The sequence below is a fragment of the Stenella coeruleoalba genome (genome assembly GCF_951394435.1).
Source record: "Stenella coeruleoalba genome assembly, chromosome: X".
Classification (NCBI taxonomy): domain Eukaryota; kingdom Metazoa; phylum Chordata; class Mammalia; order Artiodactyla; family Delphinidae; genus Stenella; species Stenella coeruleoalba.
The window spans coordinates 119745403-119772787 of NC_137152.1; the positions used below are offsets into that span (position 1 = coordinate 119745403).

Sequence of the window (27385 nt, forward strand, 5' to 3'; positions counted from 1 at the left end):
TCTAGGTCCCTCTCAAGCTGAGGGCTTCCAGGTGGAAATTACAGTAACTGAGACGAGCCACTGGCCTTGTGTGAAGATGTCCTGCCCCTGGTTCTGTCTCTGTGACGGACTTTCAGAGCTAAGTGAGGACTTAGCAGCGTGACCAGATGATAATCTTCAACCTCAAAGGCAGAGTCATTTATCATAGTTGTGTCTGCCAGCCCAGACGAAATGAATGTAGCACAGTGCAAAAGCTCTATAGTCATTTTACCAGAAGCCAGTGCATGTTGGTCCATCAAGAGGGCGTCCCAGGGCTTCCCTGGTGGCGCAGTGGTTGAGAGTCCGCCTGCCGATGCAGGGGACGCGGGTTCGTGCCCCGGTCCGGGAAGATCCCACATGCCGCGGAGCGGCTGGGCCCGTGAGCCATGGCCGCTGAGCCTGCGCGTCCGGAGCCCGTGCTCCGCAACGGGAGAGGCCACAGCAGTGAGAGGCCCGCGTACAGCAAAGAAAAAAAAAGAGGGCATCCCACTCCAAGATAGAGAAAGGAGGGACCATTTTGAAAACATGCTTCTGTAGGGTTATTCAAGAGTCTGCTATCAGAACTTCTTCACAAGTATCCATCGCCAATATGTTTAGACATCAGTAGAATAATCTCAGTATCTGTGTATGAATGATTTTTTGAAAAGTCCATTTAAACTCAGATACAGATTATAGTTTCCAGAAAATGTGTACCCGTGAAACGTTCACGGGAAAATTACCATCTGAGAGAAAGGATTATAAAAAACCTGCTAAATGCCCTTTTAAAAACTGGGCCTAACTCTATGTTTCAATCCTAAAGGATGGCCTGCCATTTCAAATCCATGCCATAATTTATATGATATTGATTTTATTGTCACACTTTGAAAATACTCTGTCCTGTGTGTTTATCATGGCCGTAAATGTTCGGAATAACATTTGGAGACCAAGTCACTATTCAGAGTAAGGGAAATAGAGGCCTATGTAGAGAGGTTAGAGCCCATTAATGGGCCCAGTGTTTAGACCTAAGAAACCTACGTAAGACAACTTGTCTTGAAAAGCAAGCAAAAGAAGCTCTCAAAGTGACTCTATTTAAAAGTCCACATTTTGTCCTGTCCAGGAATCCTTAAATGGTATATGTTTGTAAACGGAATTGACACTCAAGCATCCAGCCACAGCCCGCCCTCCGTGTATGCTGAGGATGTGGAACCCATGGATACGAGTGGCAGGCTGTACTTCGCCATTTTATATAAGGGACTTGCGCATCCCCGGATTTGGGTATCTGCGGGTGGGGGTGGGTACCGGGGGACAACTGTATACTAGGCGTCAAAACTCTCTGGGTGAGTCTGTGTCTTTATTCCTGTTTCACCCCTAGGTTTTTCATGACATTTTTTTTTTAAAAATTCCATATATATGTGTTAGCATACGGTATTTGTCTTTCTCTTTCTGACTTACTTCACTCTGTATGACAGACTCTAGGTCTATCCACCTCATTACAAATAGCTCAATTTCGTCTCTTTTTATGGCTGAGTAATATTCCATTGTAAAGCAATTATACTCCAATAAAGATGTTAAAAAAAAAAAAAAACTCTCTGGGTGAGCAGATTATAGCTTTGGCACGTTAGCACGTCCAGAGCACAGTAACTCCCCACTACAGACCTGGGGCTGCTTGCGTCATCAAGTCAGTGCCTGGGGACTCACTGGTTCCAGTTGTATTGGTGCTAGCTGGGGAGTCAATATGTTGCTTAACCCAGACTAGCTAAGGGGCTTTGCTCCTGGGGCGGGGTAGGAGGGAAAGTGAATGTTTTGCTCCCATTTTCCTCGTAATACATTAGAAACAAAGCACAAAGTTGGCTGGAATCAGTGTTAGCATTGCCCAAAGCAGCTGAACTCTGAGTTAACCAGATGCCATAACTATAGCAACAGGGAAATCCTGGAATTTTGAGATGAACCATGCTACTGAAATTTACTAAATATAGCACACTTTGTGGTGAGGTGCATATTATAGGTATTTCCTTTATTTTGCAAATGACAGTGCAAGTCAGGCTATGGAAGGAAAGTTAATTTATTATATATAATGGCTGCTGAAGTCTCCCTACTCCCTATTGATCTATATCTATAAATGTGTGTTTTGAAACCAAATGAGATAGATCAGCTTGATTGTCCAAGGCATGGATGGAAATTGGGCTACCATAAAGGCTATCTTCAGATTTGTACCGGTGTTGGAATATTCATCTTTGGGATTTAATGGAAATAACTTCGGGCTGAGTTAGGAGCCCTGAGTCCCAGCCTCCGTTATTAAATCACTGTGCGATCTTGGGCAGGTCTCTAAAGGGATTCTGGGTCTCAGGTCCCGCATATTTCTAGTGCTGGAAGCTGAGCTGTTCCAGCTCTCCCATTCTAGGCTTCTGGAATATTTAGGGTTAAGTTTCCCCCTGCTTTGGCTCTGGAGGGTACTTACTGACACCGTGTGGAATGAGAAGGAGAGATTCACATCATGAGATCCCTGGATCAGAGAGGTGGTGACATGTACGACTGGGGGTTTTCTTACAGGTTTTCCTCTGGTCAGGGAAGTGCTGTCTCCACTCCACAAGCCCTATAAGGAGATTGGTTATTGGCTTCGTGCTCCTTCAGTTCTCCTTTACCTCCTTTACCCACAGCTGGGCCTATGTGGCCTCCAGAGGTGGGCCATCGCCACACTCAGCAAGGCTCTGAGCCCCATCCTGTCTGTATTCAAGGGAGACATAAAGGGTCCGGGGTCATTGAGGCAGCGTAGCTGTAAGTTCTTCTCAGACTCTGTGCCTCAGTCCTAATAAATCGATTCTTGATATCTTCCCGTGACCAACCCCTTGCCTTCTCCTCCACACCCAGGAGCTCACTGCTTGTCTGTTACCCACTCTTCTTTTACCAGAGAGCCTAGGTCCCTGCCTTGGCTTCATACTAGGTGTCCTTGTCCTTGGAAAACTGGAGCTCTGCTGCTCTTTTCGGTCTTCAGGTCTGAGCCTGGCCACTGCCAGACCTCTCTGGATTTGCCCATCAGCCTGCAGAGATCTTTGTCTATAGCCTGTGTCTGAGACTCCACAATGCCTCCTCCTTCCGGTCCAGCATAGCCCCTTGTTGCTTGCTACTGGCTCTCGCTGAAGCTGCTGCGTGCCTTGCCCGGACCTCTGTCTACTGCTTATTACAAGACCCTCTTAGGGTGTCTCCATCTGCTCTGTGGGGACACTGCCCTGTTACTCACTTCCAGGCCTTCCTGATGCTGCCTATTAGGCTCTACTTCTCATATGTCATTGGAGATCCTACCCTTAGAGCCTTCCTGGGCCTATCTGGTCTCTGGGTCCTGGATCTCCCCAGCTTGGTCTATCCCAACCCCAGCCAATTTCCAGTTAGAGCCTACAAAGTCTTTGTGGACATTTCTTGGGCCAGGTTTTCCTACCTGGGCCCATCCCTCAGGATGGAAACTAACTACTGTGTCCAGACTCACCCACTGTGTGCCAGTTAAAAAACAGCCTCATAAAACTTTGCAGTCAATGACTTCGTAGGATAAATTCAAGTTAAAAGTATGAGATGGACGGTGAGGGAGAATTTCTGTATCTCTGTAGCCTATGGTAGGGAGAAGAGATGCTGTTGCGAATTTTTGAGCCAGAAAGAGAGATTTAGGTGAAAGGTGAAAAATGTCCTTGAGATCTTTTGAGAAGCAAAGTTGCATGTGAATCTAAGGTGAGATTGTTATTGTTGTTAGTAGTCAGCCTAGTAGTATTCAGTTCCTTGCAAAGGTGCATCTGACTTAATGAAATAACCCAGGATCCCAGCCCCCATAGCAGGGGCACGCGTAGTGGCTATAGCTATACGCCCTTGTGCTGAGGACTTATTCTTTCTGAACCTCAGTTTCCTCATCTGCCAAATGAGGCTTTGTGGAGATAATATCTTTGCTCATTTATAAGCTCTCAGGGTGGTGTCAAGAATGCCAGTTAGTGGACAGTGAACGTGAAAGTGTTTTAAGAACTGTAATGCATCCTACAGACAATTCGGTCTTCCTTGCCAGTTGGGTGGGAGCCATAGACATGGAACCTCTTGCCCGGTGTTGGTGGACAGCAAAGATTGGGATCAGTGAGGGAATAGCAGGTCAGAAATAAGGCAAGTGGTGTGACACGGAGCCAGAGAAGACTGGGGAGGTAGAATACAAAGCCAAGTGCTTTAGGGAGCCAGCAGAGCCGGCGCACAGGGAAGTTTGAAGGAGAGGAATTTCCTGAGTGGAGAGGAATTTCCTGAGCTAGAGCGCAGGGGCTACTGCCTTCTTTTTGTTTGCCACTTGCTGTTGCTGCTCTAGCAGCTCAGACTGAAGCTATTTTGGAAGCAGTTAATAGCAGTTAAAAGAAGAGTGGAACGAAGGTGAGGGATTATTCTTATAAGGTCTGGCAGGATTTAGGGACCAGGGAAAGGGTACAAGGCCAGTATCAGCTAGCCCAAGGTAAACCCAATTCAAAGGAGAGTGGTAAGTGGCCTAGGTGAGCAGCAAAGGCAGGCTGCATTTGGACACTGTGATGATTAACTCTATGTGTCAGCTTGGCTAGGCCGTGGTGCCCAGTTGTTTGGTCAAACACTAATCTGGATGTTGCCGTGAAAATCTTTTTTTATACGTGATTAACATTTAAATCAGTTGACTTTGAGTAAAGCAAATTGCCCTCCATGATGTGGGTGGGCCTCATCCAATCAGTCGAAGGCCTTAGGATGAAAGACCGAGATTTCCCAAAGAAGGAGGAATTTGGCTTCAAGACTGTAACATAGAAACCCTTCCTGAGTTTCCAGCCTGCCTGGCCTGCCCCCGCAGATTTTGAACTCAAGACCGCAGCATGAATTCTTACCTGAATTTCTCACCTGTCAGCCTGCACTACGAACTTCAGGCTTGTTAACCCCTACAGCTATGTGAAACAAGTCCTTCAAATACTGCCCTGCTCTCCCTCTCTCCATATATATATATGTGTGTGCATGTGTGTGTGTATTTATACATACATGTATATGTGTATATATGTATTTATATGTGTATATTTATATATTATCGGTATGTGTATATACACATCTGTATCTATCTATCCTATTGGTCTGTTTCTCTGGAGAACCCTGACTGAGACAGACACATAAAGATGGCAGTGTAGTTTAGGGCAGAGACAGTTGCAGGATCATTGAGAGCCTTAAGTGTGTGGTCATTGTGAGTTCTTTTACTGAAGTTGTCAGTCAGTCACAAAGTATTAATTGAGTTTTTGCTCTGTCTACCAAGTGAGTATCTATTGTGCCACAGAAGCTGGTTGGTACAACCTCTATCGACGCAGATCCCTGAGAGGTCAACCCAGAGCCTCAGCGGAAGGCTCTCACTTTTACACCAGAGAAGTTTTACTCCCCTGGGAGAACATTGAAGGCTGGGTGTCCTCCACCAGGGGTTGGGGATCTGACTAGAGAGGGCTTCCAGCTCTTTCTGGCTGATAATGGGGTCAAGAAGGACTTCTGAGAGTCCTCTCACTTGGGCTTAATAGAGTCAACGCCATCGAAAGTGACTGCTCGTTTGGTCTAGCTCCTTATTGTACAGATGGGCCCTGGAGAGGAGAAGCCGCTTCTCCAGGCCACACAGCAAGTTGGTGGTGCAGCCAGGCTGATCGTTCAGATGGCCAGACAATAAGTAAGGAAGAAAAGAAAGGAGAAGGAAATAGAAGTCTGAATTCCCCTTGTGGTTTTACTATAGGTCATTTGTTGAGTAATTGTCCCAAAGTTAGGAAACATTCCTATTTTTCCCAGCTGGATCACAAGGAAGGAAAAGAGAAGAGTCTGAAAAGTAAAGTAAAAGAAAATTTAAAAACATATTTATAAGGGTCCTCACTGCTAAATCACAGAGTTGAAGATGATCAGCGTAAGTGAGTTTCATTGGAGAGCTAATTAGCTTTCCTAGGGAATTCTCTAATGGCAAGAAAGCCACAGCACTGTCCAGCCACCTTACCACCTTGACCAAAGAGTATTTGCCCTTGTTGAAATAAAGGCGCACTTGGATTGCTGTTCACCAGATCTCCCTGTTTCTCCCCATATTTGCTGAGGAATTTAGTTGTCTGCCATGAGCATACTAAATGGAATTGATCAATGAAAATGCCACATGTGTTCATTTGTTTTAACTTGACTCTGATAGCTCCATCCATTAAACCTACAATGAAGTTGTAACTCTTTGAAAAAATATAAATTAAAAAACATCCTGGCAGTTCAGAGTTCGGGATGAATCAGTAAAGGTAACTCTCTTTCCTTTGCAGTCAGTATTGCCGCTTTGTGCCCGTGTTTTCCATTTAGGATTTGTTAGTGTAAATCCTCCTCATACATCACTGAAAGCGTTAAGATTTATATAGCAGAACATAGTCTGCATTAGGCCTTTAGGAGAAAGTGGATGACCTAACAGGGTTTTCTACCTTTAATTTGTACTGTTCTTTGTGGGAGGACATTTTAAAATAAACTCTCGTATTTGGGAACGTAGTGTCCTGCAAATGGCATATATCATTACCAATATGGGATGTTTTACTGCACTTTCCATGGAGTCCCTGGGCTCCTTACTGAGATGCATCCTCATGGCAAAGCATCTTTTGTGGGCAGGAGGAGGACATTAACTTCTGATCCGCTCCTTCCCTGTTTGGAGCACAGCCCAGCTTTGATCAGCTCCTTAAAGAGCCTTCTGTTTACACCCTCTCATAGGTCTGCGGACAGTATTTGCCAAGTACATTGGAATCTTGGCCAACAGGTGCCACTGGGGCGGGGAAGGTATTCATCAGCTCCTTCCTTTGGTAGCTTTCCTTCTAGTTTTCCTCTTTTGAGGTAGTGAAAACTGCTCCAGGCAGCTTCTGTGATCTCTGTATTCTCCCCCTTTTATTTCTTTTCTTTTTATATCCTTTTCTCCCTTCTCATATACCAACTGATGGGACAATTGAGTGACTTTCATCCATTCATTCAAGCATTTACTGGGTTCTACTTCATGCAAAGCGCCGTACAATAGTCTGAGGTTTTAGTTATTCTCTTCTGTCTTGTTCCTTCTTAAATTATAAATGTAATACATATTCACAGTAAAAATGCAAACAGTACAAAAGGATATGAAGTGAAGAGCCCCTTCACGTCCCTAGTCTCACTCCTTAGGCATAATCATCAGTAACAATTTCTTGTGTATCCTTCCAGAACTTTTCTATGCATACAAAAGTGTATGTGTGTATACATTGATGCAACTATATACATATAGGTTCATACATACACATATATGCTTTTTCAGGAAACACTGGCTAGAGCTAGAAACAGTTTTGTAAATTCACTTCTACGTATATATATCTTGGCACGCTTTCCACGTCAGTACATGCAGTCCTGCTGATTCCCTTTAAGGCTGCATGGTTAAACGTGACTTTAGGAAAGCCTGAGGTTTTGATGAGTTTTCTATAGAGGGCACTAAAGATGGCCAATTTTTTGAATGTATAAACTCAATTTTCATTCACTGTCCTCAGGTTTCTTTTACCTTTTCTGTATATTGAGGGTGTTACCCAGCTATGCATTCCAGCACTTGAAGGATTCCAACGGCTTGCAGATGCTTCAGGGAAATCAAAATTAGCTTGATCGGTTTCCCTACCTGCACACCATTTATCCACTCTGGCCTTGGACCACTTTCAAGGGAGCTGCCAATCCAGCCTCCAGGGCTTGTCTCAACCTTGATGACAGTTTCTTTCCTCCTTTTCGTAAGAGTTTCTCCTTCAGCTTCAGCCTATATTTTCTGGTCCAGCCTCATTGACTATAAAGTTCTTGCTTATTTGGACATGTTCTGTCCTTACTAGTTTTCACTTGGCCATGTACAATTTGAGTCCTCCCTCAAGGAACTGCTAATTCTAGCACACCCTTATTTGAACACTTATTGTACATCAGACTTGTACGTGGCATTTCCTTTAATCCTCCCAACAAACTCATGAGGGATGTGCAATAATTATTCCCAAATGATAGATGAGGCACAGAAAAGTTAAGGACATTGTCCAAGGTCACACAGCTAGTAGGTGGAAGAGCTGGTATTTGAACCCAGGTTCATCTGACCCTAGAAGCTGTGCTTTTAACCAGCACATGTACTGTCTCCCTAAGTCAGCAAGTACTTCTTGGCTAGCCAGTCATTACAGAGCAACCCTAGTTTATCTGTGAGCCTGTGCTTCTCTAAGGACAGGCCACAACATCCACTTCCTGAGTATGTGCTGCATGCTAGGCTCTGTGCAAGAGGGTGGCGCTGAATTCTCGCATGCTGGAATAGCATATTCTTGGGAGCTAAACCATGGAGGGGATCTTGGGTGGGAGGAAGCACTTCCTGCTTACAATTCAAGCTGGAAAGGGATTCCCACATTACGAAGCCCCACAGTCCTTCCTGTGTAATACTGTTAGAAGACCTCAGGCAGAATCAGCAGCTATTGGGCATTTTTGTTTAATCTCTTCATGTTCCACCTCAGTTAAAGACACAGGCTTACAACCTCTACTTTGACCAAAACCACCAATCTACAAGAGGGAAGTGGTCTTTAATTTTATTTTCCAGATCAGAGTTCTCCACTTTCCCTACCAATGCTGCCTTCCCTGGGTGTTGCCTCTTGGAATTCAGATTGATCTGAATGAGGTGTCCAAGATAAAGTACATGGTAACTAGGAGATGATTTCTATTCTGGTCTCTCTCTCTCTCTCTATTTTTTTTTTTGTCTCCAGTCCTGATTCTCCAACTGCCTTGCCTTCTTGTTTTGGGGATTCAGAATCTGGACGTCATGGCCCAGTCACTGAATTGGGAATTTCTAAGTCCCTTGGAGTCCAAAAGAAAGACCATTCTAGATGTCAGGTAAATGCCTTTCATTTCTTAACTGTCTGATAGAAATTGGATAGTTGGAAGAGTATTTACTTATTTATTTTCAGGTTTTCAGTCTTATTTACTTACTTATTTTCAGGTTTTCAGTTTTATTTTATTCCAAGCATGGGAAAATAAACCTGAAAATCTGGAAAGGGAAACGTCGAACCAATAGCAGTTGCCCTGGAATTGTGGGACTTTCGCAATAATAAATGTCTAGATGATGTGTTTATTCCAGTCCCAATCCAATTCAATTCAACAAATACTTGTCGAATACCTGCTGTGAAAAAGATAAAGAATGACTAAGACATGGCTCTCACCCTCCAGGAGTTCACAGTCTAACAGGGAAGTCAACATGTACACTGTTCATTCTCATACAAGGAAGATAATAATAAAGGTATATACAGAAGTTTAAACAAGGTGCTGTGGGAGTATTGGAGGAGTGAAAAATTAAATTTAATTAGGGAATCTGGAAATATTATGTTTGAAAGAAGATTTTGAGCTTGGTTTTAAAGGGTTGATGAGACTATTACAGGAAGACATTTTAATGGCACTTTAAAAAAGATAGTTTAGGCTGAGGAACCACACAGCCTTCAGGTGTGAAAACCTAGGGGAATGGCGATCGGTCTGGAAATACAACTGGAGAGGTAAGTCTGACCGTTTATGGACTTGCTCTGCAGACAAAAGAAGCCTTGGATTACCACCCTTCCCTAAACAAAGAGGAATCTCTTCCGTATCATCACAGTCTCTGTGTGCTTCTCAGTGGCCTCTTTGTACAGACGGATGCCTTCCAGTTACATTCGTATTCATTTGATGAAGATTCTCTATATGGGAAATACTTGACTTTATAATACACAACACATGCGATTGATTTAAACAGCTCCAATGTATCAATAATGCATTTAATTTATTTCTCTCCCCAACAGTGTATGTAGCTATATGTACTTTGATTATATTGACTAAGGTTACAATCCACGTTGATATAACCTGAGAGTAGTTGTTCATGATCTGGGTGGTATTGCGTTTGAAATTTATCCTACCCTGTCATTGGTTCCACTCACTTTGAGTTTATACTAAACCAGTTCTAGCTGTTACGTTAGGTTTCTCTTTTACTAGCTCTATTTATTGTCTTTCTCTGGTATTCCTATAAGAATGTCAGATGAAATTACATCAGATGCTTCTCTCTCTAAGATATGTTAACTTTGTTCCATCCTCTTTCACCATTCAGCTTGTCGTCCTATCATGAACAGGAGTTAGCTTTGTTTGGTATGATTTGTGTTTGAAGAATCCATATTGACTACTGTTTATCACTTGGGTTTCCCCTAGGTACTCATAAATGACTGCCTTAATAATTGTCCCCACCGCTTACCAGATATTGAAATTAAATTTATGGGTTTAATTCCCTGAGTTCCCTGGGGATTTTTTTTTTTTAAAGAAAAAGGAACAAGGCAGTCTCATGACTCACAGCAACTCTTCCATAATAAACCGGTGTGATAAAGAAAAACATTTTGCAGGAAAACAAATTTTAGTTTTAGCCTTCCAAATGATTATTATAAAAACTAACAAAATACGAGTTTTTGGAAATACTAAAGCACATCCTGTGTCCTTGAAAACTATTTATTTATTGTGCTCACACATATTTTTAAGGGCCATAACAGATGCCTAGGCAATTGGGAATTTGGTCTTTTTATATTCAAATTGTTGTATGCTTGGAAAATAGCCCAATAATGGCACTTTTTAAAAGGTTATTTTGTAAGTACTGTCCGTCAGACATATGCTAAAGTACTGTTTCAGGTTGCTGGGGCAACCTGCCTGCCACAATTGTGGTTACTATTTATGATTTAATGATAATGCATTGACCTGAAACCCGAGTCTTACCTTCACTGAATGCAGTGCAGGCGCACTGTAGGTAGGCTGTAGGTAGACCATAGCTACCTCTAAATCTCAGTGAATGACTAGCAAGGGATTGATGCACATGTGTTAGCAAACAGTAGGATCCCTTGAAAGGGATGGATGTGTAGAACATTGGACAACACCAAGAGCTCTGGTAGAGCTTAGATTTCTATACTTCCCCAGCTAAGACTCTGTTAACTGAAGCTAGGAATATGTGGAATGACTAGTTTACATCAGTCTTGGTAGAGAAGTAATCAATTTTCTCCGACGAAAGCAGCTTGGACCCAGTAAATGAACAACATGCTGATGCTATAGTCCCTTTTCTTAGTGTTCCATTGAAAAGTGGTAAGGCACATTTCTTTTCCGAGCCAGTACCAGCCCCTTTCCAATGGCTTGGTCTAGAGGCAAATGATGTTCAAGGGCACTTTTTTTGTGTAATCTTTTTCAATAGGTGTGACAGGTATTCCGAAATTTGTATCACAGTGCCTTATGCTTTGGTGCCTGTTAAAACTATAATGCATGGGTTTTTGTTGTTTTTACTTGTTTGTGTGAATGTTTTCATTTCAAAGACTGCCATCCAGGGCTGTGCAGCAACTGAGTGATGAGAAAATACCCCACTATGCGATCCTGGCGTGCGCTAATATTTAGGGTGAGAGAACATGCTTAAATCGTCTTACCAATTTGACAGGAATGATTTCAAATCTGGCACACTGTGGCCTCACTCCTCGCCAGTGTGCCCCTGGAAGAGCAAGCCATGGTGAGCTCCTCAGAGTTTGTTAATGGGAGGAAAGCCTTGGGTTTAGGGAGAAAGTATTTGGATAGCATTTTAAGAAGCCCTTCCATTTTTAGTAGAGTAGAAAAATCTACCTCTGAGTCTGCACTACGGTCTTTTCTCTGGATGAGTACAATGACTGTCTCTCTCACATTTTTCTGATACTTATTCTGCAAATCAGCTACATGAGTCCCTGCCACTCTCCTGAATAAGCTTCCAGGCATTACCTACATGTTGTGTTCCTGTGGAGGGATGGCAGTAATCTCAGCTAAGATAAACCGGAGCTTCTGTGGATAAAGCGTAAAGGCAGTGAAGTGTGTGCTGTAAGATTTAACGCCTCTACAGGTAATTTTTTTGGAGCGGGGATCTGGCATTTAATCAAATCCAGAGGCATTATGTAAATTTAATCACCTTGTAACACACTAGTAATTTTATTATCTCCTTTTCATTTGACAGTGCTTAGATGCAAGTTGAGCTTGGAATTCCAGAGGTAGAGCATTGCTGATTGGAGGCATATTAAGAGAAAAGTACTGTGGAAATGAGATAAAACCTTTATTCTTGCTATTGACTGTTGTCTTCGTATGTGTACAGGTATCCGACAAAGGGTTTTTAGAATAAAGTGTGCCTGTTTAAAGTTGTCCACCTTTCTTAAAGCCCCCAGTGAATTGCAATGAGACTGTTTTGAATGGACTATGTTAAATCTATTTCTGTCAAATGGAAAACCTTCACACAAATGCGATGTGATTCAAACTCTCCCTAATACGGGGGCCGCCTTTATACTTGTGTAGCCCATTTGGCTTGGCCTCTGCTTACTAGAATCATGTCTAGTGTTAGATTATTTATGCCATAAGGTCTATTTAAAATTGAAGACAGTATTTACATTCGTCAACACCAGTTTTGATAGGTTTTTAAAAGGTGCAATGGGGTCGATGATCTTGGATAGACAAATTATCCATCACCACATCACTGTTCATATTATGAGACCGAGGAAGAAAAAATCTGGTTAAGTTGAATTTCCCAAAAGGCACTTGGGCTTTTTGATCTATGATTCACACTAATGATTGTGTCTAATGAAAGTAATGAAGCTAAATACTTTATCTGTGATTTAAAGAATGAAATTAGAAAGGAGGCAAGAGGGAAGGCATGATAACCTGTTGAACTGACCTTGCTAAGGCAGGAGAAATGGCATTTTGGGTACATTTTCTTTCTTTGACTTCTCTGTTTTACTTTCCCCGTTCTCCTTCATCTCTTAACCTGAAAGAAACTCTTGAGAACATCTCTTCTCCTGAAGACAAAGATTCTATGAGCTCACCCATCCATATATTGGAACATGGAAGCCCCTGGTCAGCCAGGAAGTCTTTCCTTTAATCACCTGATGTCTCTCCTGCTGTATCTCGCAGGCATGAAAGCCAACAACTTGGGCAAATGCCCCTAATTTGGGTTCAGTTTAGATGACCGGGTTTCTCCTACCTAGAGTGCTACTTACTTCAGTGAAAACTCTTCTTCTTTCTAAAAACCCTTACTAGCTCTATGAATCATAACATGTCCTCAGTATGGGAAATCAAAATGGTATAATCTGAGATTAAGATTGAAGTGCCTTACTATCCAGTTTCCCATCAATCTTATTATTTTTTCTCTGTTTATCACTGATGCCTCAGTTTTTTCATCCTAAAATGGCGATAATGATCACTACCTAAATTGTGACTGGTATAAGGAATCAGTGAGACACTGGATGTGAAAGTATCCAGCACTAGGTCTGGCCTAGAGCACATGCTCAGTGAGGGCAGGTTGAATTAGAATGATCTTATGGTTAGGAGGATAAAGAGTTGACTTTTGAAAGATCTTTATATATTAAATACAAGTCCTTTGTCAGATATGTGGTTGGAAAATATTTCCTCCCAGCCTGTGGCTCGTCTTTTCATTCTCTTAACAGTGTCTTTCACAGAGCAAAACTTTAAAATTTTGAAGTCCAGTTTATCATGCTTTTGGCATCATATCTAAGAACTCTTTACCTAACCCAAGGTCATGAAGAGTTTCTTCTATGTTCTTTTTTTCTAAAAGTTTTATAGCTTTATTTTCTACATTTGGATCAATTATCCACCTTGAGTTAATTTTTGTGTAAAGTGTGAAGTTTAGGTCAAGGTTATATTTTTGCATATGGGTGTAAAATTGTTTCAGCACCATTTGTTGAAAATACTTTTTTCCCATTGAATTGCTTTTGCAACTTTGTCAAAAATCAATTGGCCATATTTATGTGAGTCTATTTCTGGACTCTCTGTCTGTTCCATTGATCTATGGCTCCTTCCCTTTGCCAGTACCACACTGTCTTGATTAGTGTGGATTTACAGTAAGTCTAGAAGTCAGATAGTGTTATTCTTTCAAGTTATTCTTCTTTTTCAAAATTATTTTAGCTCTTTTAGTTCCTTTGCTTTTCAAATAAATTTTACTTATCTAAAAAAATGTTATGTTGGAATATTGACTGGAATTGCATTAAATTTATAGATCAGTTTGGCATGAATTAACATTTTTACTATGTTGTTTCTTTAAATCCATTAACACAGTATAGCTATCTGTATATTTAGATCTTTTAAAAATTTCTTCTATCAGTGTTTTATGGTTTTTAGCATACAGAGTCTTTGCATATTCTGTTAGATTTACACATAAGTATATTTCATTTTGTTCGAGCTACAGTAAATGGTGTGTGTGTGTATATTTTTAAATTTTAGTTTCCAGTGGTAACATTGGGAGCATATAGAAATATGATTGATTTTTGTATGTTGACCTTATATCCTACCACCTTAGTAAGCTCACTTATTATTTCTAGAAAATTTTTTGGTCAATTCCTTGGGATTTTCTGTCTAGACGGTTATGTTCCCTGCAAATAGAATTTTATTTATTTCCAATATTTATGCTTCTTGTTTATTTTTCTTGCTTTGTTGCATTGGCTAAGACTTCCAGTGTGATGTTGAATTGGTGGCAAGAGACAATGTTTTGCATTGTTCCAGGTCATAAGGAGAAAACATTCAGTCTTTTTACCATGAAGTATGATGTTATCTGTAGATTTTTTGGAGACACTTTATTAGGTTGAGGAACTTTTCTTCTATTTCTATTTATATTTATAAATTTATATTTATATTAATTTATAATTTATATTTATATTATTTATAAATTTATATTTATATTACTAATATATATTGACTTTTTTCCAAATGCTTTTGCTGCATTGATTGATATACAGGCATATCTCATTTTATTGCTCTTTGCTTTACTGTGCTTTGCAGATATTGCATTTTTTTTACAAACTGAAGATTTGTGGCAATCCTGCATTGAGCATGTCTATCAGTGCCATTTTTCCAACAGCACTTGGGACGCTTGTGTCTCTGTGTCACATTTTGGCAATTTTTGTGATATTTCAATCTTTTTCTTTATTATTATATTTTTTATGATGATCTGTGATCAGTGATTGATGTTATTATTATAAAAAGATTAGAACTCGCTGAAGGTTCAGATGATGGTTAGTATTTTTTAGCAATAAAGTATTTTTAAATTAAGGTATGTACATTTTTTTAAACATAATGCTATTGCACACTTAATAGACTACAGTATAGTATAAATACCACTTTTATATGCACTGGGAAACCAAACAAGTCATGTGACTTGCTTTACTGTGATATTTGCTTTATTGCAGTGGTCTGGAACCAAACCCACAATATCTCCAAGGTGTGCCTCTAATCATGTAGTTTTTCTTCTTTAGACTGCTAATATGGTGGATTACATTGACTGATTTTTCTGTTATTGAACCAACCTTGTAATTTTGTGATAAACCCCACTTGATTGTGGTGTATTATTTCTTTATATATTGCTAGGTTTGATATGATAATATTTGTTGAGGATGTCTATGTCTATATTCATGAGGGATATTGGTCTGTAGCTTGCTTTTTTGGAACTGTTTTTGTCTGATTTTGGTATCAGTATTAGGCTTGCCTCATTAAATCAGTTGGGAAACATTTCCTCCTTTTCTATTTTTTGGAAGATTGTATAGAACTGGTGTTATTTCTGCTTTAAATTTTGTATAGAATTTGCTAGTGAAATCATCTGAGCCTGAAGATTTCTTTTTCAGAAGGTTTCAACTACAGATTCAATTTCTTTAATGATAATAGGACTGTTTATTTCATCTTGGGTGAGTTTTGGAAGTTTGTGGTATTTAAGGACTCATTGCTGTTTTGATCTTTACAATAATTCTGTGACATAGGCAAGACGGATAGTCTTAAATCACTGCTCAGAACAGTTCCTGGCACATAGTAGAAGCTTTGTTAATTTTAGTAGGATGAATTTGTTAAATGAACTCCATTTTACAAATGTGGAAACTAAGGTTCAGATTGGTGAAAGCACTTGTTGAAAATTATTTAGCTCATAAGTCACACTGTTAGGACTCAAACCCAAAAATAAAAAATAGCTTTTGAAGAAGAAAGAAAAAACGAGGAGGGAGCTAATTCAGCATCTATTTTGCGCCAGACATTGCTGGATACTTTTATTTAACTTGTCTCATTTAAATTCTGACAGCAATCCTGTGATATAGGTGTTGCTATCTCCATTTTAAAGGCAATGGAAATAAGACGCTGCATTAGTCAGGGTCCTAACAGGAAATATGGCACACTTCAGTCAGGATAGTTTGAGAAGGGTTTACTAAAGCGACTATTTACAAGACATAGGCAGGGTGTAGGGAAGCCATAAGGGCTAGCGAAATACCCTATGGCTAGTATAGTGGGGCTGTTACTCCACCACTATCACCCAGGCCCAAAGGCATGAAGGAGAGGAGAGGCTAGAAAGAGTGTCTGGAAGGAGAGACCTCTAGAGCAGGTAGCCTTCGGATGAGCAGTGGTATTTGGTCAAGGGACATAGCTAACTCCCCACAGGGTGACTTCAGAGGCAGGAAGCTAGGAGGAAACTACACTCTTCTCCCAATCTTTGATCAATGGCCAGAGTTCCTTTCTGACCAAATCCAACCAGAAGCCAGGGACCAGTCAAACCTGTTGATATAATCCATACCAGTTTCCTGGGGAGGAAAGCAGGACAGAGAGTGAATCCAGAGGACAAAGATGTTAAGTAACTTGTCCAGGGTCACACGGCAACCTGGTAAGAGGCAGATTTAGGATTCAAATTCCAGAGCTCTGGTTCTTGACACTGCGCTTGTCCATCTTCCCCAGGGGACTGACTTTCAGGACCAAAGTGGCAGAAAGGGCCTGTGATTAGTCCCCCAGTGTGTATATTTTCTCATTTTATTTCTCTTTGCCCTGTAATGTAAATACAGATACTTTGGTATTATAAAGCACCATTAGGGTACCAGAGAGAGGTTAGAAAGAGAACGCTAGGAGGTGGAAGGAGTTTTGCCTGAGTGAGGAACCAAGAAAGGCGATGGAAGTTAAGGGAAAGACTCTAAGAACTGGACTATGAGCAGGCCAGAAGCAAGCAAATTAGGCTACAAATATTAAGTGAGTGTTTGCTATGCTAGCTACAGAAGGTGACAGAGGCTAAAATGTTCTAAAAAGAATCAAGGTTGAGCAGAGTTCCCTGTGCTATACAGTAGGTCCTTGTTGGTTATCTATTTTAAATATAGCAATAGATACATATATATGTATAACTGAATCACTTTGCTGTACACCTGAAACTAACACAATGTTGTTAATCAACTATACTCCAATATAAATAAAAATAAAAAAATAATATTTTTAATTTAAAAAAAGAATCAAGGTTGAATGAAAAGGAAAGAAACCCTTTGAGGAGCTTATGTCATGCTAGGGGCTAGAGGTGAGAGAATTTGTATATTCTGACTCTGGAATTCAGCTGATAAGCTGTGGACCCAGGCTAAGATGGCTGCCTGGAGCAGCCTCAGGGTTCCTTGCTAAGAGCCTAACCTGCTGGTGGGTAAAATAGGTAAGAAAATAAGTTGCTGAGAAAGGTGGCCTCCATGACTTAGCTGGTACCTGCACTTTGCTTAGATGTATATAACCTGTACCTTAAAACCCCTCACACTGGACAAGGCAGGCCAACATGCAACCAGCAGGTACTGAGGTAAGGCTGTGGGCTCTGAGAGAGAGAGAGGAATGAGAGCCTCTCTTTAAAACTGAGTGTTTGACCTCCCTGCTTCCTTACTGTGATCTCTGTAATGACGGCCTCAGGCAGTGATACACAGTCTGGTCTCCTCCTCTCAGCTACTGTTGGGTCAGTCTCTCCATTCATGGTTTTCTGAGGGGCTCTGGTAGCCTGGGAGCTGGTTTGAGCAAGACCATCTTGACCACCAACTCTTGCAGTATCTGGCTCAGTAGTTCTCAACCTTGACTGAACATAAGAATCACAGCAGGTGGAGGGGGAGAGGGGACATGGACATCTTCAGAGTCATATGAGCAGCACAATTATACAGGGCCCCATGCTCAGAAGGGGGCTCCATGCCGTGGGTTTAATGCCTTGCGGTTGCCATTTGAAATTCTTAATAATTTTATTTTTGAACCTGTGTTTTGTAAGTAAAGTCCAGTGGGACAGTAGAGAATGTACTAGGGGCTTAGAAGCTCAATTCACATATGGTTCCACCTCCCATTACCTCCCCATATCTTCAAGATGGGTTCTTGACTGCCACTCCCTTCGTTCCAGGTGCCCGAGTCTCCCTTACCCTCCCCCACCCGCATCCATGTCCATCCATCTCCAGCGGGAGCCTCGATGTGGGGAGGGTCAAGTCAGGTGCATGCACCCTGCAGCCCCTCAAGGTGGAGCATGGCAGTGACCATCCTTGCACTTGGTTCACAGCACTACGCACATTCAGTGGGGGTGAATCTCTTGCCCATCCCTGATCCAGATACCTAGTGCATCCTTGTGAGGAGGTGGTAATACCCTTGAGAGGTGCCTATATGCTGTCGGATGGGGTGGCAGGCATCTGCCTCAGGAAGGGAGATGCCTGGGTCAACTTCCCTGCCCTCTGATAAGGCACAGCATGTCAGGCCAGCAGCTAGAAGAAGGATGAAACCAAACAGTTGTCAGGCCCGAGCACACGCATGTGACACAAGTCATGGGGTAGGGTTCTCAGGTGCCTGTAAGGGTCTACACTTGCCTCATGAGTGCCTTCCCATGCCCTAGAGAGTGTCCTTTGGGCCTACTCCACATGTAGGTGACCCTCTCTTCCTCCATTATAACTAACTTTCTTGAGTCTGGCTTTGTGTTCATCTCTTCTGGCCAGCTCAAGTCACCTTCCAGGGCTGGGGCATGCAGTACAAATTGTGCAATTTTGGTGATTCTGCATATGAATTAAATGCTCTGGTATTTTTATTTAAAACTGGTATTGTACAATGTAAAGATGAACGGTAAGATACATGTTAATAATTGAGATTTTTACTTTTTCTTGACTTAGAATAATATTGAGTAGCAAATAGAAAATATCATGACAAGTTGAATGAAAGGCTGCAGAAGAAAGGAAAAATCTGTACATTGTAGTACCTTAGTGACACTTTTACCCCGCTTTTTGAACAAGGAGCCCCACGTTTGCATTTTTCACTGGGCCCCACAAATGATGTATTTGATCTTGCCTGGGTGTATATTTAAAACATGGAGGGAAGGCTGGAATAAACTCTGTGGTACTGGATTAGAATCAGAGATATCCATATAAAAATGTAAGCTTATCTATATCCATATATAAATATATACATGTAAAGGTAAGTAGATTCAGGCATTAATATTTATATGTGTGTATACATGGATTATTTTACATGCCTGTGTTCCCTCGCTCTCTCTACTGGCAGGGCCTAAAAGCAGCAACATTCAAATAGAATTGAGCTTACCTAGAACCACATCTTGTTTTCTAAATACCATTCTCAAAAAAAAGAACTAGGCCTAGTAATAATTTTAGAGGGCAAGATATTTGCATAGCTTCAAATTGTCACCCCCAAGATATTTAATAATTGCTCTGGTGGTTTCAACATGTGTCCACAAACTCTTTGATACTCCTTCCTACAGGTGGTGGAGATTAATTCCCTTCCATTGAGTGTGGGCTGGACCTAGTAATTCAGTTCTAATAAAGTATGGAAAGGGACAGATAGTAGTTTTACTATTTACTATTTATATTTTCTAGTTAATATATAAGTAAGTTGAAAGTGAAAGCAGAAAAAGATATGCTATGCAAATATTATTCAAAGGAAAGTGGGAATGGCTATATTACTATCAGATAAAGTAGACTTCAGAGCAAAGAAAATTACTCCCTTGCTCTTTTTCCCGCCTTCTCTGGTTTTAACTGAGATTTTCTGTGATTCCATTTCATCTCCTCTCTTAGAATATCAATTATACTTTAAAACTTTTTAGTGGTTGCGCTAGAGTTTGCAATATACATTTTTAACTGAGTTCATCTTCAAATAACACTTTATTTTATTTTACATCTTTATTGGAGTATAATTGCTTTACAATGGTGTGTTAGTTTCTGCTTTATAACAAAGTGAATCAGTTATACATATACATATGTTCCCATATCTCTTCACTCTTGCATCTCCCTCCCTCCCACCCTCCCAATCCCACCCCTCTAGGTGGTCACAAAGCACCGAGCTGATCTCTCTGTGCTATGCGGCTGCTTCCCACTAGCTATCTATTTTACATTTGGTAGTGTATATATGTCCATGCCACTCTCTCGCTTTGTCCCAGCTTACCCTTCCCCCTCCCCATCCATGCAAATGGAAACCAAAAGAAAGCTGGAGTAGCAATTCTCATATCAGACAAAATAGACTTTAAAATAAAGACTATTAGAAGAGACAAAGAAGGACACTACATAATGATCAAGGGATCGATCCAAGAAGAAGATATAGCAATTGTAAATATTTATGCACCCAACATAGGAGCACCTCAATACATAAGGCAAATACTAACAGATGTAAAAGGGGAAATCGACAGTAACACATTCATAGTAGGGGACTTTAACACCCCACTTTCACCAAGGGACAGATCATCCAAAATGAAAATAAATAAGGAAACACAACCTTTAAATGATACATTAAACAAGAGGAACTTAATTGATATTTATAGGACATTCCATCCAAAAACAACAGAATACACATTTATCTCAAGTGCTCATGGAACATTCTCCAGGATAGATCATATCTTGGGTCACAAATCAAGCCTTGGTAAATTTAAGAAAATTGAAATTTTATCAAGTATCTTTTCCGACCACAATGGTATGAGACTAGATATCAATTACAGGAAAAGATCTGTAAAAAATACAAACACATGGAGGCTAAACAATACACTACTTAATAATGAAGTGATCACTGAAGAAATCAAAGAGGAAATCAAAAAATACCTAGAAACAAATGACAATGGAGACACGATGACCCAAAACCTATGGGATGCAGCAAAAGCAGTTCTAAGAGGGAAGGTTATAGCAATACAATCCTACCTTAAGAAACAGGAAACATCTCGAATAAACAACCTAACCTTGCACCTAAAGCAATTAGAGAAAGAAGAACAAAAAACCCCAAAGGTAGCAGAAGGAAAGAAATCATAAAAATCAGATCAGAAATAAATGAAATAGAAACAAAGAAAACAACAGCAAAGATCAATAAAACTAAAAGCTGGTTCTTTGAGAAGATAAACAAAACTAATAAACCATTAGCCAGACTCATCAAGAAAAAAAGGGAGAAGACTCAAATCAATAGAATTAGAAATGAAAAAGGAGAAGTAACAACTGACACTGCAGAAGTACAAAAGATTATGAGAGATTACTACAAGCAACTCTATGCCAATAAAATGGACAACCTGGAAGAAATGGACAAATTTTTAGAAATGCACAACCTGCCAAGACTGAATCAGGAAGAAATAGAAAATATGAACAGACCAAACACAAGCACTGAAATTGAGACTGTGATTAAAAATCTTCCAACAAACAAAAGCCCAGGACCAGATGGCTTCGCAGGCAAATTCTATCAAAGATTTAGAGAAGAGCTAACACCTATCCTTCTCAAACTCTTCCAAAATATAGCAGAGGGAGGGACACTCCCAAACTCATTCTACGAGGCCACCATCACCTTGATACCAAAACCAGACAAGGATGTCACAAAGAAAGAAAACTATAGGCCAATATCACTGATGAACATAGATGCAAAAATCCTCAACAAAATACTAGCAAACAGAATCCAACAGCACATTAAAAGGATCATACACCATGATCAAGTGGGGTTTATTCCAGGAATGCAAAGATTCTTCAATATATGCAAATCAATCAACGTGATACACCATATTAACAAACTGAATGAGAAAAACCATATGATCATCTCAATAGATGCAGAGAAAACTTTCAACAAAATTCAACACCCATTTATGATAAAAACCCTGCAGAAAGTAGGCCTAGAGGGAACTTTTCTCAACATAATAAAGGCCATATATGACAAACCCACAGCCAACATTGTCCTCAACGGTGAAAAACTGAAAGCATTTCCACTAAGATCAGGAACAAGACAAGGTTGCCCACTCTCGCCACTCTTATTCAACATAGTTTTGGAAGTTTTAGCCACAGCAATCAGAGAAGAAAAGGAAATAAAAGGAATCCAAATCGGAAAAGAAGTAAAGCTGTCACTGTTTGCAGATGACACGATACTATACATAGAGAATCCTAAAGATGCTACCAGAAAACTACTAGAGCTAATCAGTGAATTTGGTAAAGTAGCAGGATACAAAATTAATGCACAGAAATCTCTGGCATTCCTATACACTAATGAGGAAAAATCTGAAAGTGAAATCAAGAAAACACTCCCATTTACCATTGCAACAAAAAGAATAAAATATCTAGGAATAAACCTACCTAAGGAGACAAAAGACCTGTATGCAGAAAATTATAAGACACTGATGAAAGAAATTAAAGATGATACAAAGAGATGGAGAGAGATACCATGTTCTTGGATTGGAAGAATCAACATTGCGAAAATGACTCTACTACCCAAAGCAATCTACAGATTCAATGCAATCCCTATCAAATAACACTTTAAATGTAGTGCAGGTACCTTATAACAGAGTATTATTAAATCTTCCTTTCCATCTCTGTGACATTGTTGTAATTTACTTCACTTATTCATATGCTATAATCAATCAGTATATTGTTACTATTTTTACTTTAAACAGTTATCTTTAAACCAATTAAGAATCAGAAAAATAAAAGATTTTACCATACCTTCATTTATTCCTTCTCTGACACTCTTCCTTTATGAAGATCCAAGTTTCTGACCTCTGTCATCATTTTCCTTCCCCTTGAAGAAATTCTTTTAACATTTTGTGCAGGACAAGTCTTCTTTTATTTCCCTCCATTTTTGTTTTTTTTCTGAGAAAGACTTCGTTTCATTTCTATAGGATAATTTTGCCAGATATAGAATCTGGATTGGTGTTTTTATTCTTTCAACACTTTAAATATTTCATTCCAGTCTCTTCTTGTTTGCATGGTTTCTGACAAGAAGTCTGATATAATTCTTATGCTTGTTCCCTTGTAAGGTGTTCCCCCTACTCTGTCTTCCTAAAAGATGTTGTCTTTGTATGTGGTTTTCTAAAGTTGGCTAGAGGGAGGCTGGAGCGGGAGGAATGCCATTCCCCAGTTAGGATAAGGTGTGGCAAAGTCTTTTTCCTTGTAGAGTTATGGAGAAGGCTCTAGGCATACTTCACGATGATTTTTCTTTCCCTCCCCCGCCAGATTCACAAGAGGATCTTATTCACATCTTTATTGTGAGAATTTGGTGGATTTCCTGAAATTTGGGGGGTGCCCCTGTGCCTTCAGTCCTCAGAAGTTTCTCACTCTTACAGTAGTCCACATTCTTCCTCCAGCAATTTGTCAAAATTACCAGTTTTGGTGTTCCTACCAGTTTATATTCCAGAGCCTTCTTTTCCAGGTAAGTAAATTACAGCTGTATCTCTCTGGATCTTCCTAAATCTTTAGATTTTGGGGTGGTGGTTTGCCCTGCAACCTCGGTTCTCTAATGGGTCCAAGAAAAGTCATTGATTTTTTTTGGTTTGCCCAGTTTTCTTGAAAGGATGGGAGTGATCACTTCCAAGTTCTTTTCAGAAGACTATTTCAAAATGTATATGAAAAGGCACAGGTCCTAGAATAGCTAAACAATTTTGAAAAAGAAGAAGGAAGTAGAAGGAATCAGTCTACCTGGTTTCAAGACATTATATGGTTACATTAATCAAGACAGTGGGGTTTCGCAGAGGGATAAACACACACATCAGTGGAACAGAAAAGAGAACCCAGAAGTACACCCACACAAATATGTTCAACTGATTTTTGACAAAGTTGCAAAAACAAGTCAATGGAGGAAGGATAGCCTTTTTAATAAATGGTATGGGAGCAACTGAACATCCATAGGCAAAAAAAAAGAAACTTAACCTAAACTTCACACCTTATGCAGACACTATCCAAAAATGGACCATGTAAGTTCGCAAAATGTAAACTATAAATCTTTCAGAAAACAGACATAGGAGAAAATCTTTTGGATCTAGGGCCAGGCAAAGAGTTCTTAGACTTGACACCAAAAGCATGATCCATATAAAGAAAAAAAAAGGTAAATTGGAACTCACCAAAGTTAAACACTTCTGCTCTGTGAAAGACCCTCTTAAAGAGGATGAAAATACGAGCTATAGACTGGGACAGAATATCAGTAAGCCACATATTCGACAAAGAATAAAGAACTCTCAAAACTAAACAGAATAAAGAATAATCCAATTAGAAAATAAGCAAAAAATGGCAATGGGCATTTAACTGAAGAAGATATGTAGATGACAGATAGACACTTGAAAAGATGTTTAACATCACTAGCCATTACAGAAATGCAAATTAATACCATTATTTGATATCACTATATGTCTATTCAAACAGCTAAAATTAAAATAGCGATAATACCACATGCTGGTGAGGATATGAAGAAACTAGATCTCTTATACACTGCTGGTGGGAAAGTAAAAATAATACAGCCACTCTGGGAAATAGTTTAGTGGTTTCTTAAAAGACTAAGCATAAACTTACCATACAACTCAGCAGTCACACTCCTGGTCATGTATCCCAGAGAAATGAAAACTTCCATTCATACAAAAACCTGTACATGAATGTTCATAGCAGAGCTATGTGCAATAATGAAAAGGTGAAAATAACCCAAATGTCCCTCAAAATGTGAGTGGTTAAACAAACTATGGTACATCCATTCCATGGAATACTACTCAGCAATAGAAAGAGTAAACTTCAGATACACACGACAACTTGGATGGATATCATGGGCATTATGCTGAGTAGAAAAAGTCAGTCTCAAAAGGTCACATACTGATTGATTACATTTATATAATATTCTCTAAAATGATAAAATTTAAAAACTGGAGAACAGATCTGTGGTGTCCATGGGTTAGGTATGTTGGGAGGAGGGTTGTGACTATAAAGAGGTAGCATGAGGAAGATCTTTGTGGTAATAGAATTGTTCTGTTTCTGATTGTAGAAATTGTTCTGATTGTAGTGGTATTTACAAGAATATACACATGTACCATTGAGGGAAACCGGGTAAAGGGTACACAGAACTTCTCTGTATCACCTTTTCAACTTCATGTGAATCTACAACTATATCAACATAATATTTTTTTTAAATAGTAGCTTTACAGTGGAGAAAACTGGAAGAAATCTCCTTAACCAAGTCATCAAGGCTGACATCACCAGTATGTCATATTGATACCATGTACTTCCTGATACTATGTGATGAGAAAGGTACTTCACTTCTGTGCTATCCTTTCCCAAGATACATAATCCCAATTTAATCATGAGAAAACATCAGACAAACCCAAACTGGGGGACATTCTACAAAGTACGTGACGATCTTTAAAATTGTGAAGGTCGTGAAACACAAGGAAACATTGAGAAATTGCCATAAATTGGAGGCAACTAGGAAGATAGGATGACTAAATGCAGCATAATATTCTGGATTCAATCCTGGAACAGAAAAAGGACATTAGTGGAAAGATTTGTGAGGCACATTATACAAAATAACTGCTCAGTGCTCTTCAAGATCATGAAAGATGTGGAAGGACTGATAAACTGTCATACATTGGAGGAAACTAAAGAGATATGACAACTAAATGCAACATGGTATCCTGAATTTGATCCTGGAACAGAAAGTGGACATTACTGGAAAAATTAGTGAAATCCAAATAAAATCTATAGTTTAGTTAATAGTATTGTACCTAGGTTAATTTCTTAGTTTTGATAACTGCACTATGGTTATGTAAAATTTTGATGTGAGAAATGCTAAATGAAATGTGTGTGGCAGCTGTCTGTGCTGTTTTTACAACTTTTCTGTAATTTTAAAATTATTTCAAGATCAACTTAAAAGCTAACACCCCCCTCCCCCCCAGAGATTCTAATGTGTAGTCAGGGCTGAGAACTGCTGCTATCTCGTCCATTAGGTCCTGCCTCATGGGTTTCCACTGTGTTCTCCTACTCTCCTCCATCAAAATTGCCCTGCTCTGGAGGGATTTGTTCTCAACTGGCTGCTGGTCTAAATAGAATGAGGGAAAAATATTTCTACCACTGTCCCAGTGGGAAACTCATTTCAAAGTTACTAGTATGGGTACTATCCCATCTGCTCTAGCCAGGTGCCATTGTATAGTAAGAATTTCCACCTGAGAGATTCATTCCTTTGTGTAAAGCATCATTACATCATCATTTTTCAAGCAGCGCTTATGGATACTGGAACATAAATTCAATAAGAATTATGAGTCATGTGAATTGGTATATCAGGGCATTTTCTACAACACCACAAAACACTGGGCATCTGTGGAGGAGAGAGCTAAATTTGTCTAGAGTTCGCCACAATCCATTTTAACTCTCTAAACAGAGAAGGCCAGTCCTTGGTGGGAGGCAGGAGGCTGGCACTGTGGGTAGTTAGAGCCAGGTAATTCAAGACAGCACTCAGAGCGTGATTCTCAGGTCTTAGAGAACTGCCTAAGGTAGAGAGATGGTCGACATCTTGGATAGCGAACTCCTGTTGCTATGACAGCTTCCGGGGAGCACACTTGTCTCATCGGAGTCTGGGGCTTATTCAGTTGGCTCCGCCCTCTCCTGGAGTGCTCTGTTTCTTAAAAGGGACTTGCCCTTTATTTTGCTAGGATTAGTCATTATGGGTTGGTGAATTGCCCTTTCCCCGCCTCCACCCCAGCTTTTCATCTGCACCCTAGAAGGGAGGCTTGTGTCTTTGGGCCTGCTGAGAGTCCTCCAAGAGAGCTGAGCTGAGAGAAAATTAAGAACAGCTGGGGGTAGACACAATGACATCATGTGCCTCTAGCATAAAAAGCAGCTCACAAACCCTGATTCAAGGAGAGAAAAATAATGGGAACTGGAGAAAGGGGCTGAGACTTGGGAACTATGCAAAGGCTGATTACCGGGGAAGACAAGAGAGATTAAGCTGGGAGCACAAGAGCTAGCTGAGCTATTGGAACTCTTCGTAAGGACCTATTAATCTAGTATTTAGCACTTGGAGTCTATAGATTTAGCAGCTAAAACTAAATGGGAACAGATTGGTGAAAGCTGTGAAAATGCCCTGAGGTAGTCTATAGCTAGGAGTAAGATTAATAAAGGAAATGGTTAGAAACTGAGCTTTATTGCAGAGTAACTTGCAAATTGGACTCTTTGCATATACTTTCCTCTTTTCTCAATTATTCTATAGGAAGTTGCATGGTTTACACATAAAAGTAAATTTATTGGTGTGCATGTATCTTTTCAAATTAGTGTTTTTGTTTTGTTCGAATAAATACCCAGGAGTGGAATTGCTGAATCATATGGTAACTCTATTTTTAGTTTTTTGGAGAAACTTCCAT

At 40.0% G+C, this 27385-nt stretch overlaps 1 long non-coding RNA gene across 5 annotated transcripts in view; it reads left to right on the plus strand.

The window, feature by feature from the left end:
• LOC307179903 overlaps positions 1–27171 on the plus strand; it is a 100445-nt gene extending 73274 nt beyond the window's left edge. For 3 of the 5 annotated variants that reach the window (XR_013825598.1, XR_013825599.1, XR_013825600.1), the window contains 4 exons: positions 8730–11872; positions 11984–12118; positions 23229–23424; positions 25167–27171. This is a non-coding gene — a long non-coding RNA (uncharacterized lncRNA). The remainder of the gene's footprint in view (positions 1–8729; positions 11873–11983; positions 12119–23228; positions 23425–25166) is intronic. The other 2 variants (XR_013825601.1, XR_013825602.1) reach the window with 2 other exon arrangements.
• Positions 27172–27385: the final 214 nt, after the last annotated feature.